Here is a 12,854-nt window from a genome sequence, read left to right on the forward strand (position 1 = left end):
TAGAATCTCCAGCTTGTTCGTGAATCGCTGTGTTGGTTATAGAGAGTTCCCGATTCCCAGTGGAAAAGACTTGAGGCACTGACGTGCACACCTCTGCCCTGAGAGCAGGGAAGGTGAAGGTGGTCAACTTCAGGTATCTCCTCACAGGGAGAGAGTCGCCACCCAGGCCCCGTCAGAATGTTAGCGTAAATAAGTCAAATCAAACGTGAATGACCAGGGGCCAGTTTGTAAGTCTCAGTGCGAAGTTATTCCAAGTTTGAGAATATTCAAAAGAGGGAAAGTCGAACCTTTTAGCCGAGATGAGAAATGAGCAGATGTTCCCAGAATTTGCTCATCGTGACACAGAATGCCAGCCCAAATTTCTTGTCCAGAAACGTTCCTGTGCTGATGAGGGCAGCTGACGAGTTTTGCTCTCTTCTAGGTGGATCCGGGAGGAGAAGAAGATTTCGGAGCAGCGGGCCGAGGAGACTGAGAGCAGGGCGGGCGGGGCGCGCTTAGGCAGCCTTCGGCGTTTTAAGTCCCTGAGCTCCCTCAGCCTGTGTCCTGCCTCCTCACTTGCCGGCTCCTGCCCGCCCAGCAGGGGGCGCTCCCCACCCCGAGGGAGGTGGCAAAGCCTGATACGTGAGGGAGACCGGCTGGGCGTGATGACTCCGGTAAGTGTCTGCCTCCTCCCTGCCGCATCCCTCCCCGATCACACTGTTTTTCTTCCTTTGTTTTTTCTGTTTTTCCCCAGAGGAAAATCGGGTACATTTGCTCCGCTCAGAGGTTTAAGACTTTTAAAACTGCCTGGCCTTTAATCATTCCATAATGGCACAGGGACCAATTAGGCTTCATATTTGGACCACCGGCTTAGCAAGCCATCGTGAACTCAGCCAGAGCCTGCCTCTGGAGCGGTGGGCCTGGCCTGTGCTGGGCACGGCAGCGGCAGGGAAGTTTCTGTGGTCAGGGAGCAGACAGCCTCGTGAAAGTAAGCATAGGCCGCCCTCATGGCGAGTGAAAGCCGGGCAGCACATGTTCCATCGGGGACACCTGGCTGCAGGGTGCAGGGCATGCGGTGGCAACAGGACCAAGACTCTAAACTGGTCCGCTTGCTGATGGGCCTGGCCGCATGCTCAGGCCAGCTGTGCACGTGAAACCAGTTAAAGACCCAGTGCCCCAGGGCCCCAGGGAAGAAGTCGGGCTGCCTCACTCTTCCGCGTCTCAACACGGGATGACGCCCTAGGGCTTATGGAGACAGAGCGTGCGGCTCTAAGGCACATGTGCTGGCTTTCTTGCCTGTGTAGCCTCGGTTTCTGAGTGCACGGCTGTTTACCCCCGTGAATCACGTGTACAACACTCTGCCTTGAAACTGCACTTGCATTATCCCTTTTTTCTGTTACCACCCATTTCCTGTGAGCTGCGTTGTTAGCATAGAGTTCAATTAACTGTGGGTCATTTTAGATGCATGTGAAGTGGTAACTGGTCCATTTTGTGGTCTTTTGACACACTGCTTTTATAATTTGTATCAGTGTCTAAGTAGTTGATATTTAAAATTCTTGGACGATTTCTCTGTGGTTTCACGCTTCATTTCTTTCCGAGTATTTGTAAAAGAACAGTTCTGAATATCTTCTCCTTGTGGAGTTTTCGGACTGTGTGTCTGCCGTCATCATTGGCTTTGATTTCCTGACTCATCCTGTTGCCTGTTTAGCCATCATCAATCCAGACCGCAGCCTCCCATCCCCCCCACCAGAGGCTGTAGTTCACACATCCATCTCCCCTCCGCCATCCTCCCACTTGCTCTGGTCATATCAGTGCTGTGTTCCATTCGTCTGGTTTGTGCTTTGTCTTCGTGTCTCATTAAATGGTGATTTTCCTGCAGAGCAGTAAGTTAGAGTTAGTGTATCACTATGCAGTTACAGGCATAATGTAGATGGATCATACACTATATGGACAGCAGATGCCTCTCCCAAGCAGCATTCAGAGACCCCCAGTGGGCGCTGCAGGGTGCCCTGGAGGAGGAGTCTGCTGGTTCCCTTGTGCCATTTGAAGGCGAGAGAACCGAGAGGATGTGCTGAACGTGCTGATAGGGGTGAACCCACAGGCAGCTGGTTCGCTGGAGCGGAGCCGGGATGATGGCACGTGGTCCTGCAGCCAGCGAAGGGGGTGGCCAGGCCCTGGGGAGGGGTCGTGAGGAAGACAGGGGCAAGGGCTTTGGCCACAGGGGCCAGGTAGTCGGCAGCCAGCATCTCGAGGCTGCCCCGCGGTTGCTTTCCGGTCATGTCTGGGAAAGAAGGCAGGACCTGGGTTGAGAGTCGGACAGGGGGGAGACTTGCAGAGAACAGGGTGTGAGGTGTGAGAGTGGGAGGGCGGCACGGGCCCCAGCAGGCACTCTCCCGTGCGTCTCTGATGGCAGAGCCGCCATTGTGGTGCGAGGGGCTATCCCCCAGAACAGCCCGAGTGCCTGTGCCCCGAGACGAGAGCCGCAGGGGGCTGGCCCTCCAGTCCCCTGGCTGCCCTGCTCGCTCCTGTCTGTGCGTGTTCAGACCAGCCTGGAACACGGAGGCCTGGGAACCTGTGAGGACGGCACTCCTCGGGGAACTAGTACAAGTGATGACCGCTGAGGTGGACCCAGAGGCTGCGGAGCTGAAGGATTTTTTCCGTCTTATTTTCCTTCATCCTGCCTGATGGAGGCATGGACTGTTTCTAATTTTGGGTTTTTGTCTCTGACTCCATCAGCCCACCCTTGTGAATAACCTCATAGGATTGCCTTCCGTCCACGCTAAGACCTGAGTGTCACCAGGCCATCTAGGAACTGGATTCTCCTCCTGCCCGTTTCTTCAGGACTGCTCGCTTAAGAGATGGCAGTGTCTCATAAGCATGGCTGTTTATCCAATGTCAGGGCTTCCATGTCAAATTGTGCTCGGTTCCTGACAGACGAGAGCTGTCCTGAATGTCGCTGACGAGCCGTGGTCCTCTCGTGCCCAGGTGCAGAGCCAGAGGGAGCAGGACTGGGAGTCCGCGCAGCAGGCCCGCGTGGTGGACACCGTGGCCCGGGCCTTCGAGAGTGACGAGGATGTGTCTGACGGCGAGGGCGACGGGGTCACCCTCCTCAGCTCGGCCGGTCAGCTGCCGCCCAGTGTGCAGGCCGATGCCGACACTCTGCCTGTGATGTATCAGGAGCCGCTGGACGCCATCAGTGAAGAGATCCGGTGGGTGCGCCCAAACTCAGCTCCCCAGAACCTGGGCTTCTCTGAGGAGCTCTCTTCTCCTGCGAGAAGTCTGAGTGTTCCACAGTGAGAGAACTGACTTCAGGCCTGCTTCAAGGATTTTCAGTTGTGAGAATGCCCTTGATGAGAGAGCTCAGTCAGGCAGGGCGTTCTGTCCACAGCTGGTTTCAGCACTCTGTTGGGGGGCGTTGTAGGGTGTCCCCCCCAGCTCTGAGCCCCAAGGTGGGTGAGGTGCCAAGGCGGTGTCCTCTGCGGCCCGTGTGCCCCCCAGCCCTGTGGGTTCACCCACCTGTGTCCATCGGAGACTCCCACGTTCTGGTGCAAAGCCACCTGGAACAGAAAAGCAGGGGCTTGGGGGTTGGCAAATTCCCACTCAGATCTGCATTGTCCTTTTTAACTTAATACAGTGTGAAGATTGGCTTGTTGTAAGACAGTGGTCCAAAGACACGGGTTTGAGTTATTCTCATCTCATCAGTATATTTAAGATGTTTTCTTCCCACACCGTCTTGGCAGTTGTTAACAGTTTACAAAATGGGATAGCACGCAAAGGCGCTCCTCGTGGTGAGCAGCAGGCCTTGGGTCTGGGTGCAGCCGGGTGTCCGGGGGCCGGAGGCCTGCCTGGGCCACACCGGCACAGCTAAGCCCCTGTCCCGGGTCCACGTCCAGTGTGGCCTCAGGCCGGTGACCGTGCGCAGGACCAGGCAGAGCTGCTGCTCAGATTGTTCTCGTCACGTCAGCCCAGGTCGAGGTGCTCGTGCCTGTGTGCCGAGCACGCGGGGCTCGGGGGGAAGGCAGGGGTGAACGGCACAGCCAGCAAACGCAGGTGGTGCCGCCTGCACTTTTGATGCCGAGACAGACTGCTTCCTGCGCCCTGTTTGAGCTCAGAAGAGCTCAGAAAGATGGGCTTTCCCCATCCCTGCAGGAAATGTGGAACGGTTTTTTCCATATGAATATTTTTATTTTTACAGCAAGTTGTCAGGTAAAGTGAATTTTCCTTAGGCAGTAAGTTGACTTGTTTTATAAATGATAAATTCTGTCCATCAGCTTGCTATCACAAGTGAGAAACTTTCAGGACTTATGGGTAGAATGAAGCTGAAGAGGTTATGACCTGCAAGAATCCTGTAGTTTATTTTCGAAATCATTTTATAGGCATCATCGAGTATTTAAACTGCTATATAAAATCATCCACTACACATTAGGGGAGAAGAGCAGGAAGCGTGAATTCTAGGTGAATGCGGCACATTGACATGAATCCAGAAACTCGCACAAAGCTGGTGGAGAACTTCATCAAGTGATGTGTTTGTACATGTTCAACCATTAAAAAAGAAAAATCCCCTCAGCACTTCATCTGGTCTGGGGACTTTTGTTTAGAATCTCCAGCTTGTTCGTGAATCGCTGTGTTGGTTATAGAGAGTTCCCGATTCCCAGTGGAAAAGACTTGAGGCACTGACGTGCACCTCTGCCCTGAGAGCAGGGAAGGTGAAGGTGGTCAACTTCAGGTATCTCCTCACAGGGAGAGAGTCGCCACCCAGGCCCCATCAGAATGTTAGCGTAAATACGTCAAATCAAACGTGAATGACCAGGGGCCAGTTTGTAAGTCTCAGTGCGAAGTTATTCCAAGTTTGAGAATATTCAAAAGAGGGAAAGTCGAACCTTTTAGCCGAGATGAGAAATGAGCAGATGTTCCCAGAATTTGCTCATCGTGACGCAGAATGCCAGCCCAAATTTGTTGTCCAGAAACGTTCCTGTGCTGACGAGGGCAGCTGACGAGTTTTGCTCTCTTCTAGGTGGATCCGAGAGGAGAAGAAGATTTCGGAGCAGCGGGCCGAGGAGACTGAGAGCAGGGCGGGCGGGGCGCGCTTAGGCAGCCTTCGGCGTTTTAAGTCCCTGAGCTCCCTCAGCCTGTGTCCTGCCTCCTCACTTGCCGGCTCCTGCCCGCCCAGCAGGGGGCGCTCCCCGCCCCGAGGGAGGTGGCAAAGCCTGACGCGCGAGGGAGACCGGCTGGGCGTGATGACTCCGGTAAGTGTCTGCCTCCTCCCTGCCGCATCCCTCCCCAAGCACACTGTTTTTCTTCCTTTGTTTTTTCTGTTTTTCCCCAGAGGAAAATCGGGTACATTTGCTCCGCTCAGAGGTTTAAGACTTAAAACTGCCTGGCCTTTAATCATTCCATAATGGCACAGGGACCAATTAGGCTTCATATTTGGACCACCGGCTTAGCAAGCCATCGTGAACTCAGCCAGAGCCTGCCTCTGGAGCGGTGGGCCTGGCCTGTGCTGGGCACGGCAGCGGCAGGGAAGTTTCTGTGGTCAGGGAGCAGACAGCCTCGTGAAAGTAAGCATAGGCCGCCCTCATGGCGAGTGAAAGCCGGGCAGCACATGTTCCATCGGGGACACCTGGCTGCAGGGTGCAGGGCATGCGGTGGCAAGAGGACCAAGACTCTAAACTGGTCCGCTTGCTGATGGGCCTGGCCGCATGCTCAGGCCAGCTGTGCACGTGAAACCAGTTAAAGACCCAGTGCCCCAGGGCCCCAGGGAAGAAGTCGGGCTGCCTCACTCTTCCGCGTCTCAACACGGGATGACGCCCTAGGGCTTATGGAGACAGAGCGTGCGGCTCTAAGGCACATGTGCTGGCTTTCTTGCCTGTGTAGCCTCGGTTTCTGAGTGCACGGCTGTTTACCCCGTGAATCACGTGTACAACACTCTGCCTTGAAACTGCACTTGCATTATCCCTTTTTTCTGTTACCACCCATTTCCTGTGAGCTGCGTTGTTAGCATAGAGTTCAATTAACTGTGGGTCATTTTAGATGCATGTGAAGTGGTAACTGGTCCATTTTGTGGTCTTTTGACACACTGCTTTTATAATTTGTATCAGTGTCTAAGTAGTTGATATTTAAAATTCTTGGACGATTTCTCTGTGGTTTCACGCTTCATTTCTTTCCGAGTATTTGTAAAAGAACAGTTCCGAATATCTTCTCCTTGTGGAGTTTTCGGACGGTGTGTCTGCCGTCATCATTGGCTTTGATTTCCTGACTCATCCTGTTGCCTGTTTAGCCATCATCAATCCAGACCGCAGCCTCCCATCCCCCCCACCAGAGGCTGTAGTTCACACATCCATCTCCCCTCCGCCATCCTCCCACTTGCTCTGGTCATATCAGTGCTGTGTTCCATTCGTCTGGTTTGTGCTTTGTCTTCGTGTCTCATTAAATGGTGATTTTCCCACAGAGCAGTAAGTTAGAGTTAGTGTATCACTATGCAGTTACAGGCATAATGTAGATGGATCATACACTATATGGACAGGAGATGCCTCTCCCAAGCAGCATTCAGAGACCCCCAGTGGGCGCTGCAGGGTGCCCTGGAGGAGGAGTCTGCTGGTTCCCTTGTGCCATTTGAAGGCGAGAGAACCGAGAGGATGTGCTGAACGTGCTGATAGGGGTGAACCCACAGGCAGCTGGTTCGCTGGAGCGGAGCCGGGATGATGGCACGTGGTCCTGCAGCCAGCGAAGGGGGAGGTCAGGCCCTGGGGAGGGGTCGTGAGGAAGACAGGGGCAAGGGCTTTGGCCACAGGGGCCAGGTAGTCGGCAGCCAGCATCTCGAGGCTGCCCCGCGGTTGCTTTCCGGTCATGTCTGGGAGAGAAGGCAGGACCTGGGTTGAGAGTCGGACAGGGGGGAGACTTGCAGAGGACAGGGTGTGAGGTGTGAGAGCGGGAGGGCGGCACGGGCCCCAGCAGGCACTCTCTCGTGCGTCTCTGATGGCAGAGCCGCCATTGTGGTGCAAGGGGCTATCCCCCAGAACAGCCCGAGTGCCTCTGCCCCGAGACGAGAGCCGCAGGGGGCTGGCCCTCCAGTCCCCTGGCTGCCCTGCTCGCTCCTGTCTGTGCGTGTTCAGACCAGCCTGGAACACGGAGGCCTGGGAACCTGTGAGGACGGCACTCCTCGGGGAACTAGTACAAGTGATGACCGCTGAGGTGGACCCAGAGGCTGCGGAGCTGAAGGATTTTTTCCTTCTTATTTTCCTTCAGCCTGCCTGATGGAGGCATGGATGTATGTTTATAATTTTGGGTTTCTGTCTCTGACTCCATCAGCCCACCCTTGTGAATAACCTCATAGGATTGCCTTCCGTCCACGCTAAGACCTGAGTGTCACCAGGCCATCTAGGAACTGGATTCTCCTCCTGCCCGTTTCTTCAGGACTGCTCGCTTAAGAGATGGCAGTGTCTCATAAGCATGGCTGTTTATCCAATGTCAGGGCTTCCATGTCAAATTGTGCTCGGTTCCTGACAGACGAGAGCTGTCCTGAATGTCGCTGACGAGCCGTGGTCCTCTCGTGCCCAGGTGCAGAGCCGGAGGGAGCAGGACTGGGAGTCCGCGCAGCAGGCCCGCGTGGTGGACACTGTGGCCCAGGCCTTCGAGAGTGACGAGGATGTGTCTGACGGCGAGGGCGACGGGGTCACCCTCCTCAGCTCGGCCGGTCAGCTGCCGCCTAGTGTGCAGGCCGATGCCGACACTCTGCCTGTGATGTATCAGGAGCCGCTGGACGCCATCAGTGAAGAGATCCGGTGGGTGCGCCCAAACTCAGCTCCCCAGAACCTGGGCTTCTCTGAGGAGCTCTCTTCTCCTGCGAGAAGTCTGAGTGTTCCACAGTGAGAGAACTGACTTCAGGCCTGCTTCAAGGATTTTCAGTTGTGAGAATGCCCTTGATGAGAGAGCTCAGTCAGGCAGGGCGTTCTGTCCACAGCTGGTTTCAGCACTCTGTTGGGGGGCGTTGTAGGGTGTCCCCCCCAGCTCTGAGCCCCAAGGTGGGTGAGGTGCCGAGGCGGTGTCCTCTGCGGCCCGTGTGCCCCCCAGCCCTGTGGGTTCACCCACCTGTGTCCATCGGAGACTCCCACGTTCTGGTGCAAAGCCACCTGGAACAGAAAAGCAGGGGTTTGGGGGTTGGCAAATTCCCACTCAGATCTGCATTGTCCTTTTTAACTTAATACAGTGTGAAGATTGGCTTGTTGTAAGACAGTGGTCCAAAGACACGGGTTTGAGTTATTCTCATCTCATCAGTATATTTAAGATGTTTTCTTCCCACACCGTCTTGGCAGTTGTAACAGTTTACAAAATGGGATAGCACGCAAAGGCGCTCCTCGTGGTGAGCAGCAGGCCTTGGGTCTGGGTGCAGCCGGGTGTCCGGGGGCCGGAGGCCTGCCTGGGCCACACCGGCACAGCTAAGCCCCTGTCCCGGGTCCACGTCCAGTGTGGCCTCAGGCCGGTGACCGTGCGCAGGACCAGGCAGAGCTGCTGCTCAGATTGTTCTCGTCACGTCAGCCCAGGTCGAGGTGCTCGTGCCTGTGTGCCGAGCACGCGGGGCTCGGGGGGAAGGCAGGGGTGAACGGCACAGCCAGCAAACGCAGGTGGTGCCGCCTGCACTTTTGATGCCGAGACAGACTGCTTCCTGCGCCCTGTTTGAGCTCAGAAGAGCTCAGAAAGATGGGCTTTCCCCATCCCTGCAGGAAATGTGGAACGGTTTTTTCCATATGAATATTTTTATTTTTACAGCAAGTTGTCAGGTAAAGTGAATTTTCCTTAGGCAGTAAGTTGACTTGTTTTATAAATGATAAATTCTGTCCATCAGCTTGCTATCACAAGTGAGAAACTTTCAGGACTTATGGGTAGAATGAAGCTGAAGAGGTTATGACCTGCAAGAATCCTGTAGTTTATTTTCGAAATCATTTTATAGGCATCATCGAGTATTTAAACTGCTATATAAAATCATCCACTACACATTAGGGGAGAAGAGCAGTAAGCGTGAATTCTAGGTGAATGCGGCACATTGACATGAATCCAGAAACTCGCACAAAGCTGGTGGAGAACTTCATCAAGTGATGTGTTTGTACATGTTCAACCATTAAAAAAGAAAAATCCCCTCAGCACTTCATCTGGTCTGGGGACTTTTGTTTAGAATCTCCAGCTTGTTCGTGAATCGCTGTGTTGGTTATAGAGAGTTCCCGATTCCCAGTGGAAAAGACTTGAGGCACTGACGTGCACACCTCTGCCCTGAGAGCAGGGAAGGTGAAGGTTGTCAACTTCAGGTATCTCCTCACAGGGAGAGAGTCGCCACCCAGGCCCCATCAGAATGTTAGCGTAAATAAGTCAAATCAAACGTGAATGACCAGGGGCCAGTTTGTAAGTCTCAGTGCGAAGTTATTCCAAGTTTGAGAATATTCAAAAGAGGGAAAGTCGAACCTTTTAGCCGAGATGAGAAATGAGCAGATGTTCCCAGAATTTGCTCATCGTGACGCAGAATGCCAGCCCAAATTTGTTGTCCAGAAACGTTCCTGTGCTGATGAGGGCAGCTGACGAGTTTTGCTCTCTTCTAGGTGGATCCGGGAGGAGAAGAAGATTTCGGAGCAGCGGGCCGAGGAGCCTGAGAGCAGGGCGGGCGGGGCGCGCTTAGGCAGCCTTCGGCGTTTTAAGTCCCTGAGCTCCCTCAGCCTGTGTCCTGCCTCCTCACTTGCCGGCTCCTGCCCGCCCAGCAGGGGGCGCTCCCCACCCCGAGGGAGGTGGCAAAGCCTGACGCGCGAGGGAGACCGGCTGGGCGTGATGACTCCGGTAAGTGTCTGCCTCCTCCCTGCCGCATCCCTCCCCAAGCACACTGTTTTTCTTCCTTTGTTTTTTCTGTTTTTCCCCAGAGGAAAATCGGGTACATTTGCTCCGCTCAGAGGTTTAAGACTTTTAAAACTGCCTGGCCTTTAATCATTCCATAATGGCACAGGGACCAATTAGGCTTCATATTTGGACCACCGGCTTAGCAAGCCATCGTGAACTCAGCCAGAGCCTGCCTCTGGAGCGGTGGGCCTGGCCTGTGCTGGGCATGGCAGCGGCAGGGAAGTTTCTGTGGTCAGGGAGCAGACAGCCTCGTGAAAGTAAGCATAGGCCGCCCTCATGGCGAGTGAAAGCCGGGCAGCACATGTTCCATCGGGGACACCTGGCTGCAGGGTGCAGGGCATGCGGTGGCAAGAGGACCAAGACTCTAAACTGGTCCGCTTGCTGATGGGCCTGGCCGCATGCTCAGGCCAGCTGTGCACGTGAAACCAGTTAAAGACCCAGTGCCCCAGGGCCCCAGGGAAGAAGTCGGGCTGCCTCACTCTTCCGCGTCTCAACACGGGATGACGCCCTAGGGCTTATGGAGACAGAGCGTGCGGCTCTAAGGCACATGTGCTGGCTTTCTTGCCTGTGTAGCCTCGGTTTCTGAGTGCACAGCTGTTTACCCCGTGAATCACGTGTACAACACTCTGCCTTGAAGCTGCACTTGCATTATCCCTTTTTTCTGTTACCACCCATTTCCTGTGAGCTGCGTTGTTAGCATAGAGTTCAATTAACTGTGGGTCATTTTAGATGCATGTGAAGTGGTAACTGGTCCATTTTGTGGTCTTTTGACACACTGCTTTTATAATTTGTATCAGTGTCTAAGTAGTTGATATTTAAAATTCTTGGACGATATCTCTGTGGTTTCACGCTTCATTTCTTTCCGAGTATTTGTAAAAGAACAGTTCCGAATATCTTCTCCTTGTGGAGTTTTCGGACGGTGTGTCTGCCGTCATCATTGGCTTTGATTTCCTGACTCATCCTGTTGCCTGTTTAGCCATCATCAATCCAGACCGCAGCCTCCCATCCCCCCCACCAGAGGCTGTAGTTCACACATCCATCTCCCCTCCGCCATCCTCCCACTTGCTCTGGTCATATCAGTGCTGTGTTCCATTTGTCTGGTTTGTGCTTTGTCTTCGTGTCTCATTAAATGGTGATTTTCCCGCAGAGCAGTAAGTTAGAGTTAGTGTATCACTATGCAGTTACAGGCATAATGTAGATGGATCATACACTATATGGACAGGAGATGCCTCTCCCAAGCAGCATTCAGAGACCCCCAGTGGGCGCTGCAGGGTGCCCTGGAGGAGGAGTCTGCTGGTTCCCTTGTGCCATTTGAAGGCGAGAGAACCGAGAGGATGTGCTGAACGTGCTGATAGGGGTGAACCCACAGGCAGCTGGTTCGCTGGAGCGGAGCCGGGATGATGGCACGTGGTCCTGCAGCCAGCGAAGGGGGTGGCCAGGCCCTGGGGAGGGGTCGTGAGGAAGACAGGGGCAAGGGCTTTGGCCACAGGGGCCAGGTAGTCGGCAGCCAGCATCTCGAGGCTGCCCCGCGGTTGCTTTCCGGTCATGTCTGGGAAAGAAGGCAGGACCTGGGTTGAGAGTCGGACAGGGGGGAGACTTGCAGAGAACAGGGTGTGAGGTGTGAGAGCGGGAGGGCGGCACGGGCCCCAGCAGGCACTCTCCCGTGCGTCTCTGATGGCAGAGCCGCCATTGCGGTGCGAGGGGCTATCCCCCAGAACAGCCCGAGTGCCTGTGCCCCGAGACGAGAGCCGCAGGGGGCTGGCCCTCCAGTCCCCTGGCTGCCCTGCTCGCTCCTGTCTGTGCGTGTTCAGACCAGCCTGGAACACGGAGGCCTGGGAACCTGTGAGGACGGCACTCCTCGGGGAACTAGTACAAGTGATGACCGCTGAGGTGGACCCAGAGGCTGTGGAGCTGAAGGATTTTTTCCTTCTTATTTTCCTTCAGCCTGCCTGATGGAGGCATGGACTGTTTCTAATTTTGGGTTTTTGTCTCTGACTCCATCAGCCCACCCTTGTGAATAACCTCATAGGATTGCCTTCCGTCCACGCTAAGACCTGAGTGTCACCAGGCCATCTAGGAACTGGATTCTCCTCCTGCCCGTTTCTTCAGTACTGCTCGCTTAAGAGATGGCAGTGTCTCATAAGCATGGCTGTTTATCCAATGTCAGGGCTTCCATGTCAAATTGTGCTCGGTTCCTGACAGACGAGAGCTGTCCTGAATGTCGCTGACGAGCCGTGGTCCTCTCATGCCCAGGTGCAGAGCCAGAGGGAGCAGGACTGGGAGTCCGCGCAGCAGGCCCGCGTGGTGGACACCGTGGCCCGGGCCTTCGAGAGTGACGAGGATGTGTCTGACGGCGAGGGCGACGGGGTCACCCTCCTCAGCTCGGCCGGTCAGCTGCCGCCCAGTGTGCAGGCCGATGCCGACACTCTGCCTGTGATGTATCAGGAGCCGCTGGACGCCATCAGTGAAGAGATCCGGTGGGTGCGCCCAAACTCAGCTCCCCAGAACCTGGGCTTCTCTGAGGAGCTCTCTTCTCCTGCGAGAAGTCTGAGTGTTCCACAGTGAGAGAACTGACTTCAGGCCTGCTTCAAGGATTTTCAGTTGTGAGAATGCCCTTGATGAGAGAGCTCAGTCAGGCAGGGCGTTCTGTCCACAGCTGGTTTCAGCACTCTGTTGGGGGGCGTTGTAGGGTGTCCCCCCCAGCTCTGAGCCCCAAGGTGGGTGAGGTGCCGAGGCGGTGTCCTCTGCGGCCCGTGTGCCCCCCAGCCCTGTGGGTACACCCACCTGTGTCCATCGGAGACTCCCACGTTCTGGTGCAAAGCCACCTGGAACAGAAAAGCAGGGGCTTGGGGGTTGGCAAATTCCCACTCAGATCTGCATTGTCCTTTTTAACTTAATACAGTGTGAAGATTGGCTTGTTGTAAGACAGTGGTCCAAAGACACGGGTTTGAGTTATTCTCATCTCATCAGTATATTTAAGATGTTTTCTTCCCACACCG

General features: G+C 54.8%; 1 long non-coding RNA gene across 1 annotated transcript; it reads left to right on the plus strand.

Moving 5' to 3' along the window:
- Positions 1–521: 521 nt before the first annotated feature.
- Positions 522–12,165, plus strand: LOC122688482. Its single transcript, XR_006339468.1, has 3 exons — positions 522–604; positions 5,177–5,225; positions 12,109–12,165. It is a non-coding gene; the product is annotated as an uncharacterized LOC122688482 (long non-coding RNA).
- The last annotated feature ends 689 nt before the right edge of the window (positions 12,166–12,854 follow it).

Source organism: Cervus elaphus, chromosome 33 (genome assembly GCF_910594005.1).
Source record: "Cervus elaphus chromosome 33, mCerEla1.1, whole genome shotgun sequence".
NCBI classification, from domain to species: Eukaryota; Metazoa; Chordata; class Mammalia; order Artiodactyla; family Cervidae; genus Cervus; species Cervus elaphus.